This window comes from Portunus trituberculatus, chromosome 43 (genome assembly GCF_017591435.1).
Source record: "Portunus trituberculatus isolate SZX2019 chromosome 43, ASM1759143v1, whole genome shotgun sequence".
In the NCBI taxonomy this organism is placed as follows: Eukaryota; Metazoa; Arthropoda; class Malacostraca; order Decapoda; family Portunidae; genus Portunus; species Portunus trituberculatus.
This window is the reverse complement of record NC_059297.1, coordinates 23,281,690-23,294,909: the sequence shown is the minus strand read 5'-3', so window position 1 is coordinate 23,294,909 and position 13,220 is coordinate 23,281,690. Positions and strand designations below refer to the sequence as shown.

The 13,220-nt window shown below is 43.1% G+C and overlaps 1 protein-coding gene across 1 annotated transcript in view; it reads left to right on the top strand.

Moving 5' to 3' along the window:
• Positions 1 to 13,220, top strand: part of LOC123518312 — a 301,357-nt gene that overhangs the window by 108,303 nt on the left and 179,834 nt on the right. Inside the window, exon 3 of the mRNA XM_045279061.1 lies at positions 6,440 to 6,474. The gene's annotated coding sequence lies outside the window, so the exon portion shown is untranslated. The remainder of the gene's footprint in view (positions 1 to 6,439; positions 6,475 to 13,220) is intronic.

Sequence of the window (13,220 nt, the reverse complement as noted above, 5' to 3'; positions counted from 1 at the left end):
TACTCACTCACTCACTCAATTGTTCAACCAGTCAGTAATTTGTCATTTGTTCAGTTCGTCAGTCAGTGATTTAGACCATGAGGTAATTAGTCAACTATTACTTATTCGTTGTCACTCTTGTCACTCAACTAATCTGTCCATCGTCCAGTCGGTGAGTCGGTCGACCGGTGCTCTTCAAGTGGTCAGTTACACAGTCATTTAGTCAGTTCATTATTGCGTCAGTCAGACACACAGTTGAATTAATTCAGTTCTTTTTCCGTGTTTTTCATAATGTCTTTTTTTTTAATTCACCGACTCTGTTGTGAATATTACACTGCAGAAACTTTTCAGTTTTTTCTTGTTTATTTATTTTTTCAAAATATTGTGTGTCTTCCTTTGTTGGATATCCTTCATCAGGAGAGGACGAGAAAAGAATCTTGCTAGAAACTTTATTTTCAAACGTTTCTTGTGTCGACTACTTTTAACAGGCTGTAATAAAACTCATTAGGATATCCAGGGGGTTATACACGATCCTTCAGAGTTTTGCCATGACTCAGTACCATCAGGGAGAGAAACCCATGAGAATCATGTAGTCTTGGAAAGTGGTCCTTGTGAGAGGAGAAAACAACTAAAGAATTTAAAAGTAAAGTCCCTGTTGTAATAACGTTGAAAAACTTATGTTCCTGTCGCCTTGGCGTAAAATATCGGCTTTAATAATAGTTCTTTTACAGGGAATGATCACCAAATATTGCCAGTAAAAGTCACTAAGGGCGAGTTAGTTTAGGTCAAAAGGCATCAATGGATGAACTGATTAAGAAGAATAATGGTAATAATAATAACAATGATTATGTTTTAACCGTTAATGGCCTGACAGTGGCTTGTGTTGATCCATAATGATATGACAGAAGTTTTAAAAATTATTTTACATCGCATCCATTCAAACTTACTCTGGCTTTTGTCCTTTAATGCATAGAGATGATGAAAGTTCTTTGCACACTTGACTCTCTCTCTCTCTCTCTCTCTCTCTCTCTCTCTCTCTCTCTCTCTCTCTCTCTCTCTCTCTCTCTCTCTCTCTCTCTCTCTCTCTCTCTCTCTCTCTCTCTCTCTCTCTCTCTCTCTCTCTCTCTCTCTCTCTCTCTCTCTCTCTCTCTCTCTCTCTCTCTCTCTCTCTCTCTCTCTCTGCATCTCTCTCTCTCTCTCTCTCTCTCTCTCTCTCTCTCTCTCTCTCTCTCTCTCTCTCTCTCTCTCTCTCTCTCTCTCTCTCTCTCTGTTTGTGTCCAGTTGACTGTATTACCTTATAATGTTTCATACTCCATTTGCATCTCTCCCCTATTTGCATACATTTCCAGTTCTTCCTTGGCCTGTAGAATCACCATAACCTTTTTCCTAACATCGGTGGAAGAATCTGTGCAGGTTACCATCAGCGAAATATTCAGGTTAGATAAAAAGAAGAAAATTGCTCCTGAATTCTTCCCGGTGCCACGAAAAACCTTCCCCCCGGTTGAAAGTCTCGCTGGAAGAACCCAATCACCTTCCGCGCATCATTCTCCTTTTGACTTAAGAATGACAATTCTTTTTCCTGCTCCAGCAGTCTCATCAGGTGAAGAAAAGTTAGCAGAATTTCCTCTCCCATTGCGCGTTATCCAAATACTAAGTTCTAGGAGGAAAGGATGGTAACTTCTCTCTTCCTCTTTTTTGGGTTGCTTGCTTGCTTGCTGCCTGGCTGGTTTCTTCTGTCGTGGTCATTCCTGCTGCCTTTTGCCTGCTTCTCTGTCTGTCTCTTTGGATGGGTAAATTGGTAGTGTTTTCAGTTCCCGATTGTGTGTACAGATTTGAGATATGATTAGCGTTCTTTGTCGTCTTTGGTACGTATCTTTGGCCTTAGGTATGACTTTCTTTGGTAGGCATTTTTTGTTTGTTTGTTTGTTTCAAGGGCATACGTGCGTGTTTTGTATGTCCATTGATATCTTCCGTAGTTCTGTAGGTTATCATTTCTTTTTTTTTTTTTAGCATTTGCCTATTTTGCTTTTTCTTTGTCATTATTAATTTTGAAAATGCAGCTGAATAACACTTTCACTGCGATACGAAACAACTACCAGCACCAGAAGTAATATACAAGAAAGTAATTGAAAAGAATAGAATTAACAATTTCTACCAAGTTTAGAGATTAGAGGTGGCTGTAGCATTTCTTACCTTTGTTTATTTTGATTTATACCTTGACTCCATCGTGCACCGTTCACATATTAGTTGCAATTGCATGCAGTTTGTGTCTTGTTTGCCTTGTGAGGGTCATGATGGAATTCCTCATGTATTTAGACCAGACGAGGAACCAACATGCAAAGTGAACCCGACTTCTTGATATTACAGTGAGAAATCTTTTTCTGTGTTTTTTTTTCTGTAATCCCTCGTTCGGTCTTCATTTTTTTTATACTGAAATGTCTCAGCTTTAGACCTTGTCTTCTGGTTAGTCGTAGATAAAAGTCATTGGCAAAATAATCATGTATTATCGTCTGGTTTTCTTTATTTCAAAATCACACGATGAAGAACCAAAGGAGAATTACCAAATGCTCAACTTTAGTTCATTCATAGATGAAGAGCAGAATGAAATAATATCGATAAAGAGATGAAGTAGGAACTATTTTTAAGGCGGTCTTCACACCTGCAGCTCATACTGAACATAATATATACATTCAAGTGTCTTTATTGCGTATCATGAATAAAGCCTTCGTCGGGTACCGCTCTACTACATGCACGATGGTGACGCAGGTGTCTAAGATTAGTGGCCACACGTTTTAGACCTTCACTCGGAAGAGCTGTTAAAAAAGAATATACAGATTTGTAAGTAGGTTTCTCATGGCAGTTGTTACCAATAATGATGCAAATTATTAGTTTTTACAAAAATCATGAAAATTGTTCAAAACATTTTAATATCTATTTCGCCCTGATGCACGTAACCGTGATGAGACATTGAATTGTTTAAGAGCAAAGTCTTCATAAGACGAACGGACGTCATTAACGTGGAGCCGCAGCGTGAGTCAACAGACACCAAGCACCGGAGCAACACTGACACTCTAGTCACTGGAACCTTCAACCTTTTCCCCACAGCACACAACAATGAATTGAACACTTTGCTTATTCTATGTGTATAGGAATGGAAACAAAATAATGCCATATGCATAATCCAAGCATAATTCGACGTTGCTTTCTGTTTGTCTGGTTTGAAGGGTTTGTATATTGCACAAAAATAAAAACAAAACTTTCTTCAGTGTATTTGCGTGTAAGTCTTTATCCTTTGAATATTTTTATAGACAGACAACCACCTTTGACATGTCTCTCACCCCAAGGCCGTCACCGTGTAATCTTCTTTGCCTTGGAGAGGATCTTAGTTCCTATCACGTTTCTCTGTATGTTATAAGCCCCTCGCGCAAGCCAGGATAGGATGGCGCGAGTCGATTACACACTGTTTGCATTGGGCCGCCACTTGTCTCTGAGCCTCGTCACATCCCACCGTGTGCCCGTCCCTGTCCTCCTGGCTGAAGAATAATTACACGAGTACGGGAAACCTAAATCTCTGAATAAAATTAGATACTCAATGTGGCGAGGCAAATATGCGTAAATAATTTCGTGAACTATTACACTAATTCTAGATCGCTGTCACACTGTTCATCTTATCTGAGCTACTGGTGTGTTGCTCTTTGAACTGCTCTCGATCACAGCACAACGCTGTTTCTCTACCAAACCATACTCAATCACTCTGCCATACCGAGCTACACTCTTAAACCACATTCAGTCAATTCACTGTAGGTATAGCAACAGTTATGAATACTTTACATCACTCCACTGTACTGTTCTCTCCATTAGATCTGCTCTTCGTCGCCTTGCTCTTTTCAACATAACATACACTCATTCCCTAATCGTCATTTATTCCTTGTGCATTTACAGAAGAGAATACTGAAGCCACGACGATTATTTCCGAATCTCCCAAACATTCAGCAACACTTGAGGGGCGACGGACGGGAGAGAAACCAGATACATGCGCAGCCACCATTGCTGTTGCTGTGCCGGGGTGAGCGTAATCAAATTATTCGATTCAGTGTACCTTTGGTGTGTGCTGGGACCGTTGTTTTGAAGGGCTCGTGTGGCAGGAGGGGAAAGTACAGTGCAGCGGATGGAATATACGTGTAAAAGTTTATTAAAGTTGGACATCATCTGTGTAAAACGCCGGATTACGTTGGATAAAAGAAATAAAATAGGCCTTGATAAAATTATCCAGATAACCATTGTGAACCAGAGCTAATTGTGTTACTGAGAGAGAGAGAGAGAGAGAGAGAGAGAGAGAGAGAGAGAGAGAGAGAGAGAGACTAACAGAGAGGTAGCCAGACAGACAGAAAGATGAGCATAGACAAACAAACGACTGGCAGATAGACTCAGACAGACAGACAGACACAAACAAACAATCAGGCATGTAAAATTCAAACAGACAAACAAGCAGGGATCGAGGGCGGGGCGTGCTACAAAGTACAGAGTGGAATTACACAAGTGGTATCAGTGAATTATTAATTGAACATTGCGCGTCAGACGGGTTCGGTACAAAATTCTCGTAATTGGATTAGTGGCATTAACTGTATTGCGCAACGTTAGCGTGACCTTATTCCTCTCCTCCCGCACACTGCCAGCATGAGGCGGAAAAAGTATCAACTGCATTGTAAACACACACGCGCACCGACTTCGTTACGGCCATCATATTTCCAACGCTTATGTATTTACAGTAAGAAAAGTTGAAATCCAGGTGTTCTGTTTTGACATTTCTTTCAGATCTGCAGAAGTGACTTTTTTTTTAGAGAGAGAGAAAGAACTTGTTTTGTTTTTATTCAGTTTAATCTTCATGGGATTTGTTTCTTGTGACATTTTAGTTGTTATTTTCTGCAGATTTTGACTCACACAATCGAAACAGAAAAGGTGATATATCTAAAATGCGGGGAACAAATCAGTTAACTTGATTATCTATACAATGGTGATATCGTTATCGTTCTGAAAGAAATTGATTTTTATTATTACTTCCAGTTGAACATATGATGGAAAAATATTCAGCATTCTCACTGTAACAAGTTTGATAATGAAAAAGGTAAATATACACACAAAATGATTCTGTTGACTGCCTTCACAATTTTTATCAGTTTCCAGTACAAATTCATGTCGTTGTTGATGCTTCATACATACATACACACACACACACACACACACACACACACACACACACACACACACACACACACACACACACACACACACACACACACACACACACACACACACACACACACCTGGTAGCTCAGTGGTTAGAGCGCTGGCTTCACAAGCCAGAGGACCGGGGTTCGATTCCCCAGCCGGGTGGAGATATTTGGGTGTGTCTCCTTTCACGTGTAGCCCCTGCTCACTTAACAGTGTAAATCGAGTTGTGACCTTGTTGTCCCGGTGTGTGGTGTGTGCCTGGTCTCAGGCCTATCCGAAGATCGGAAATAATGAGCTCTGAGCTCGTTCCGTAGGGTAACGTCTGGCTGTCTCGTCAGAGACTGCAGCAGATCAAACAGTGAAACACACACACACACACACACACACACACACACACACTGATTACTGAGGCATCACTCGTAATCTGCTTTGTCGTGTTTACTTATTCATGTTTACCTGTTTGATATATTTGCTGTTGTTTGTTGTCGTCTCCTCGCACTGCGTGGTGACCCAGAAGCGTGTGTCGCAAAAGTTCAATGTATATCTGAGCAGGTGTCTTGGCACGGCTTTGCGTCTCGTGGAGGTATGGGTGTGAATCGCTACAGACGAGGTGGGATGTTGATTATCATAACATGTTTTCCTTTCCTCCTCCTCCTTCTCCTGCTCCTCCTCCTCCTCCTCCTTTTCCTTCTCCTTCTCCTTCTCCTTCTCCCTCTCCTTCTCCTTCTCCTTCTCCTTCTCCTTCTCCTTCTCCTTCTCCTTCTCCTTCCTCCTCCTCCTCCTCCTCCTCCTCCTCCTCCTCCTCCTCCTCCTCCTCCTCCTCCTCCTCCTCCTCCTCCTCCTCCTCCTGCTCCTCCTCTTATCTCGTATTCATATTACCCATTTTCTTTGGTTGCATACATGTCCCTAATTGTTGATTTATCTCACCTATTTTTTCCATGTATTCCTCCTATTTACTTCATTTTCTCTCTTTCTACTCATTGATCTTCCTCTTGCTACCTCATTTTCTCCTCCTACTCTTCCTAAAGAACATCAGTCATGGCTTCATCCAATTAGTTTCTTTCCACTGATGACTCGTTTATGCTTCAGACTCAGAACGAATCATGTGTTGTGAATTGCAAGATTAGTGGTGTAGCTATTCATCAACTTAATATATTCTTCATTTACTTGATTATTAGTTTATTAAGGCATTAATTAATTCATATGTGTTTTTTTTTTCTATTTACAGTGATGGGAACGTCTCAGCATCTGCATCTCTCCCCGGTAAGACCTACAAATGGTCTCTTTAAATATTTTTCTTCAAGTAAATGACTTAGAAGAACGATTTTCCGTTGCATCTCTTCGTGTCGCAACGTGGCGTGGAAAGTACGTTATAAAGGACAAGAGACGTAATTTTTGTAGTAGAGAATGAAAATGGAGACAGTCATTTTACTTAAAAAGAAGAAGACCGCCACTATATGGTACAAGTGATTCATGGAATATCTTTCGAACAATAACAATGGATGGAAAAGAGGAGGAGGAAGATGAGATGGTGCTGGAACAATAGATGGAAGGAAAGGTAAACAAGGAGGAAGAAGAGTAGGAGTAGAAGGAGGAGGAGGAGAAGGAAGAGGAAGAGGAAGAGGAAGAGGAAGAGGAAGAGGAGGAGGAAGATAAAGAGAAAGAGGAAGAGGAGGAGGAAAAGGAAAAGGAAAAGGAAGAGGAAGAGGAAGAGGAGGAGGAGGAAGAAGAGGAAGAGGAGGAGGAGGAGGAGGAGGAGGAGGAGGAGGAGGAGGAAGAGGAAGAGGAAGAAGGAGAAGAAGAAGAAGAGGAGGAGAGGAGGACAAGGAGAAGAAAAATACATAGGAATACATAGGAAAGACGAGGAGGAGGAGGAGGAGGAGTAGAAATACATAGGAATAGATAGGAAAGAAAGAAAATTATCGGAATCCATTTTCTTTACAATACTTACGTAACTTACTTTTGAACGTAGCTACCGAGTTAGCTTGGACGATAGAAGCTGGCAGCGAGGAGAAAGAAGAAGAGGAACGGGAAAAAATGCAGTAGAGAGACGATGGTGCTTGTTATCAGATTCTAAGTAACAAATATAAGAAAAATCCACTGGGTAATTTTTGCCTATGAATCTCTTAAGAAGGAACGATACACCCTTCCCTCGCATGACCTGTTGCCTCTGTTCCCTCTCGTATCTAAGAGCTTCTCAACTCAAGAATCTGACTGACGTGTTAGGCTTTCCAGAAATGACACGTGACTCACATTAACAAAAAGAAATAAGAGAAGAAGAGCCCTCGGAGTCTTCGTAGCTTATGATTTACTGTTTCATTACCACGTCACCGAAATATATTGCAGGGGAGGAAAAAGTTGCAGAGTTTGTATAATTTATTTCATGTTTGATTTACCGCCGGCCTCTCAACACGCGGCAAAAGCTGGAATTACACTTGGGCTGTAGTGTAATTAGCCTGGTCACTCGGGGAATCACACGACATGATAGCCACTGTGATTGTGTCATTAGAGTGAAAGGGAAACACGATGGATGAAGTTTTGTTGTTGTTTGTTGGCATTGTGTCTGTTGTCTTTGTTATATTTTTGCTGGTGGTAGTGGTGGTGATGTTATTGTTGCTGCTGTGGTCTTTTTTATTGCCCATGTTGTTGTTATTGCTGTGTTTGGTGGGGGTTTCTTTTTTTTTATATTTTTGTTTTGATTTCTGTACGTGTTGTCATCATTTTTGTTCAAGTGCTCAAGTGCTGTCTTTTTTCTTGTTGGATGTATTTAGTGCTCTTGTTGTGCTGGGTATTGTTCATAAGTAATGTCTTCGTTACTGTGTCACTGCAATCTTGTGAGGAGCCGACCCACGTTATGTTGCCTTATTTTTTTTTCCATCTGATTTATATTCTACAGAATGGTGTTCACCATGATCGAGGGAAAACTGGACATGGTAAGAGAGAGAAGCAAATGTGAAAGCAGGCATTACGTAACTAATCCTAATTCTTATCTTGAATCATTTAGCTATTTATTAAACACAAAGTGCCAAGTCATAAAGTGAATAGATAGATGGTAACAAGTTTTCATTGAGGTTATTTTGAAAACTTTTGGATTTCTTTTCTAATCTGACTTCACTGGGTACGTAATTCCCGGAGCTGGAAAGTCTATTGTTCTCAAGAGATTATTGTTTATTGTGTGTACCTCCATGTGTGTGTGTGTGTGTGTGTGTGTGTGTGTGTGTGTGTGTGTGTGTGTGTGTGTGTGTGTGTGTGTGTGTGTGTGTGTGTGTGTGTGTGTGTGTGTGTGTGTGTGTGTGCTCATCCGCATACAGAGAGAATGGGAAAGGAAAAAAAAAAGGATCCGTTTGTTGATTCAAATGGCGGAGTTGCAGTTTTGGCTCAAACCTGGGAATCGTTTTCTCTTGGCTACTGAGTCCTTTTCTTTTTTTCTTTTTTATCAGCATTATTCTCCAACAAACGAGCTCCCGACTCTCTTATTCTTTAATCTTTAATAGCCTTGCTCCATGCAGATAATTTAGCGCCACGTAATATATTCAGGATCTTTAACCAAGTGCTTCCTTCTCGTATATTATAAAATTTGTTCGTAAATACCATCATTTTTAAAAACGTGTGTGCGTTTGCTGTCATTTTTTAGTTTACGTGAGAACGAACGCTGATCTATTTTACGGTGGACCTTTAAAGAAATTCATTTCCAAGACTTTAAATTACCTCCAAATATCTTTCCGTGAAATCCAGTTTTCCTCCGTTCTTTTCCACCAGCCAATAATCTTCTCTCCTCTCTTCCTCTCTCGTTCACTTACCCTACCTCTCTCTCTCTCTCTCTCTCTCTCTCTCTCTCTCTCTCTCTCTCTCTCTCTCTCTCTCTCTCTCTCTCTCTCTCTCTCTCTCTCTCTCTCTCTCTCTCTCTCTCTCTCTCTCTCTCTCTCTCTCTCTCTCTCTCTCTCTCTCTCTCTCTCTCTCTCTCTCTCTCTCTCTCTCTCTCTCTCTCTCTCTCTCTCTCTCTCTCTCTCTCTCTCTCTCTCTCTCTCTCTCTCTCTCTCTCTCTCTCTCTCTCTCTCTCTCTCTCTCTCTCTCTCTCTCTCTCTCTTTTTTATTTAAACTTAATGCACATAACATACATATTTTACACATAAGTATGTTTACAGTTGGAGCTGAGTTCGTGAGCTAAGAGCGTGCACTGGCATGTGACGCTCATTCTAAAGCTGCTCCCGGGGACGGCATTGTGAGCGAGGGTGTCATAAAACTGTCACTGTCAGTTGCGCACCTCCCTCGCCACTGATCAGCACTGTCATGTCAGGCACACGCACATCCCACGTCACTGTGTTTCACTGTCACTGTCAGGCATACTATTTTTCCTCCACTGTCACTGTCAGGTGGATTGCAGGCTGGTGGACACTGCCATTTTATCACCTGTCACTGTCACTATCAGGCGGATGTGTCCGTAACCAGGCGTGGGCAGCACACTTCACCTGCTGGGTGGACATGCTGGAGACGTCCATTACTGAGGTGAAGGCGTTCCACAACACCGCGGTGTCGTGGGAGAAGGCGCGCTGACACCTCACAGAATGGCACCTCGGCACCTCGAGGAGGGTGTCGGACACTACCGCTCTCGTAGTACGTTCACTCCTCCTCCAGGGTATCCGTAGAGCCGTGAGGTGAGGTATTTGCTGCACCTGGGCTTTGTGCAGCACAGTAAGGGCCCCAACACGCCTTCGGTGCTCCAAGCTGTCCAGCACGTTGATAGGGGCTTCTTGGTGAGGGTCTGGATGCTGTCTCTGCTGCAACTGCTGCCCCTGATGCCACTGTCGCTGTAGCTCAGCTTGGGGCTGCTGTCCCAGGCCACCGGCATCGCGAAGGAGGCGCTCGGCTCGCCGCTGCACCTTGTCCAGCAGGGAGAGGTGGGACTGGGCACTGCACATCCAGCTGAGGGGGCTGTACTCCATGATGGGCCTCACCTGCGCTTTGTACAGCGTCATGAGCCCCTTGGCATCGAGTAGGTGCCTCACTCGACGTAGGAGTGTCACCCTCAGGGATGCCTTACGTGCCACGCTCTCCAGGTGGCGGTCGAAGCTGAGTTTGGAGTCTACCTCCACCCCCAGGATGTTGATGGAGTCCTTAATGGCAAGGGTGTCTTCTCCAAACTTCAGCTGGCCTTCAATCAGCCTGACGTCCTCCCGTGAACGTGAGATGACCACTGCTGGAGCTGTTCTCCAGCTACCTACAAGGCCGGAGTCTGAGAGTTGTGTTGGGCGGGTGCTCTCTCTCTCTCTCTCTCTCTCTCTCTCTCTCTCTCTCTCTCTCTCTCTCTCTCTCTCTCTCTCTCTCTCTCTCTCTCTCTCTCTCTCTCTCTCTCTCTCTCTCTCTCTCTCTCTCTCTCTCTCTCTCTCTCTCTCTCTCTCTCTCTCTCTCTCTCTCTCTCTCTCTCTCTCTCTCTCTCTCTCTCTCTCTCTCTCTCTCTCTCTCTCTCTCTCTCTCTCTCTCTCTCTCTCTCTCTCTCTCTCTCTCTCTCTCCTCCTCCTCCTCCTCCTCCTCCTCCAGCTACTCCCGCATTGGTCCCAGCACGACACACACTACAACATTTCATTCTCACCTCGATAAGCAAAGTTTGTACACACTCACCAAACTCTGCGGGGCCGACATTCGCATTTCACTACCGGCTCCTCGTTGTGGCGCGATACGAAGCCCACCCCACTGGCCACCGTTTTGCTGTTTGCTCATCATTGCCTGCCGCTCTACCACGACATGATCACACAACTTTTCCTACTCCACCATCATCTAACACTTCCTCTCACTACCATTGGTTCGCTTCATCTTCGTTTTAACCCTCCTCGTCTCCCAAAAGGAAATGTTTATGTGAATGTATCCATCACAACTACTACAATCTCCGCTTTCTTTGTGTGATGCAGTAAGGGCACCAGCATTACCACTACAACTAAGGTTGATACCGAAGCTTTCTCAGTATATCATCACGTACGGAGCTGTTTATCTGTAACGCTAATGTTACCATCTCAGCTACCACAACATTCATTACCACCACAACAACCACCACCATTACTTCAAATTATCAACTTTCTTTTCATTTCAACTTAATTGCATGTTTGTTTCTACGTGTCGGTGAGTCTAACAGAGAGCACATGGAGAAAAAAATTCGATCACAACAAGAAACAGCAGGATAAAAATTCTAAATAATGCCAAGCTTACATTTTGAGGTGTCTTGAAACTTTTAAAACAGCTGAAGTCGCAGGAAGGAGTACATAAACAGGTTGAGAAGTCCATTGTTTATCAGTGAAAGGAATGAAAGACGAGATACCTGTCAACTTTTGCTCTGGCGGGGTGTTTAGAACATGTGTGAAAATAAATTAAAAGCGACCAGAGCGGCGAGACAGGAGAAAGAGGGTAGGTGTGCAGTGAGCAAGTTCACAGGAAAGATGTAACCATGGAGATAAGAGTAAAAGAGATACAACACTGCGGCTAAGGGTGGGAGATTGATGGCAGTCTGTTAGAGGGGAGGAGACCCTGAGACGAAACAAACTGACTTTTCACCTCACCTTTGTACAACCACCACGTGTATACATCTATAGATACATAGAGGCACACCAAAATAAACACATCTTATTATCTTATACTACCCAACTCACACACATACCCACCAAACCCTCCCATACACACACACACACACACACACACACACACACACACACACACAAAGAGGCCTACCCACACAGTTCCTTGCAGACATCCACATCAATACGTCCATCCTAATATCCCATCCTCTCCCCCCATCCACACATATCCACACACCGCAATTTGGCAAGCTCCCGTGTGTGGACAGCTAATGGTCGTAAAGAACGGTAGTTAGAAGAGTCATTAAAGTGGCACACAACGAGCATACTTGTGCACCTAACAGCTTTGTTTGGTTTGTGTGGTTCTGTTGATTGGGCTTTGTGTGTGTGTGTGTGTATGTGTGTGTGTGTGTGTGTATGTGTGTGTGTGTGTGTGTGTGTGTGTGTGTGTGTGTGTGTGTGTGTGTGTGTGTGTGTGTGTGTGTGTGTGTTGCGGAGGAAGGACAGGGAGAGTGTGCGGTCATGGTACACAGCATTCAGAAATGTAGTTTGCTTATCCGTCCGTAGATATTACTGGGCGGAAACAGAAATGGGACACACACACACACACACACACACACACACACACACACACACACACACACACACACACACACACACACACACACACACACACACACACACACTGTTAAAACCACTCATGTCGCACCATTCTAGACACACTACTGACTCCTCCTCCTTCTCCGCCTTCTCCTCCTTCTCCCCCTCCTCCTCCTCCTCCACCTCCTCCTCCTCCTCCTCCTCCTCCTCCTCCTCCTCCTCCTCCTCCTCCTCCTCTTCAAATGTTGATCTCCCTCATAAGTGGGTTGGAGAAGACGCTGAATGAGGGGAATAGAGGCCAAGTTTTCCTCTCTTATGATGCTTCTCTCTCTCTCTCTCTCTCTCTCTCTCTCTCTCTCTCTCTCTCTCTCTCTCTCTCTCTCTCTCTCTCTCTCTCTCTCTCTCTCTCTCTCTCTCTCTCTCTCTCTCTCTCTCTCTCTCTCTCTCTCTCTCTCTCTCTCTCTCTCTCTCTCTCTCTCTCTCTCTCTCTCTCTCTCTCTCTTGTACTAATCTTCGTTTCTCTTTTTTTTTTTCTTTTTTTTTTTTTTGCTACTGGTGTTCAAATTTTAGCTCCTTACTTTTAATTCCTCCTCTCTTGTGTTTTCCTCTCCAACGTTTTCATAAATTTGCTTTTTTACCTCTTCTTAACTGCTTATTTGCTTATTCTTTATCTCTTGCTCCTGTTTCTCATTCTCTTTCTTCTGTTTCTCCTCTTCTCATTCTTTTCTTTTTGTATTTTTCTTGATTTTTCTGTTTTTTCTTTTATTTAGATTTTTATCATTTCTTTTCTATTTTTTCTGTTCTCTTATTCTTCGTTTTTATTTATATTGAATTCCTTGTTTTCAT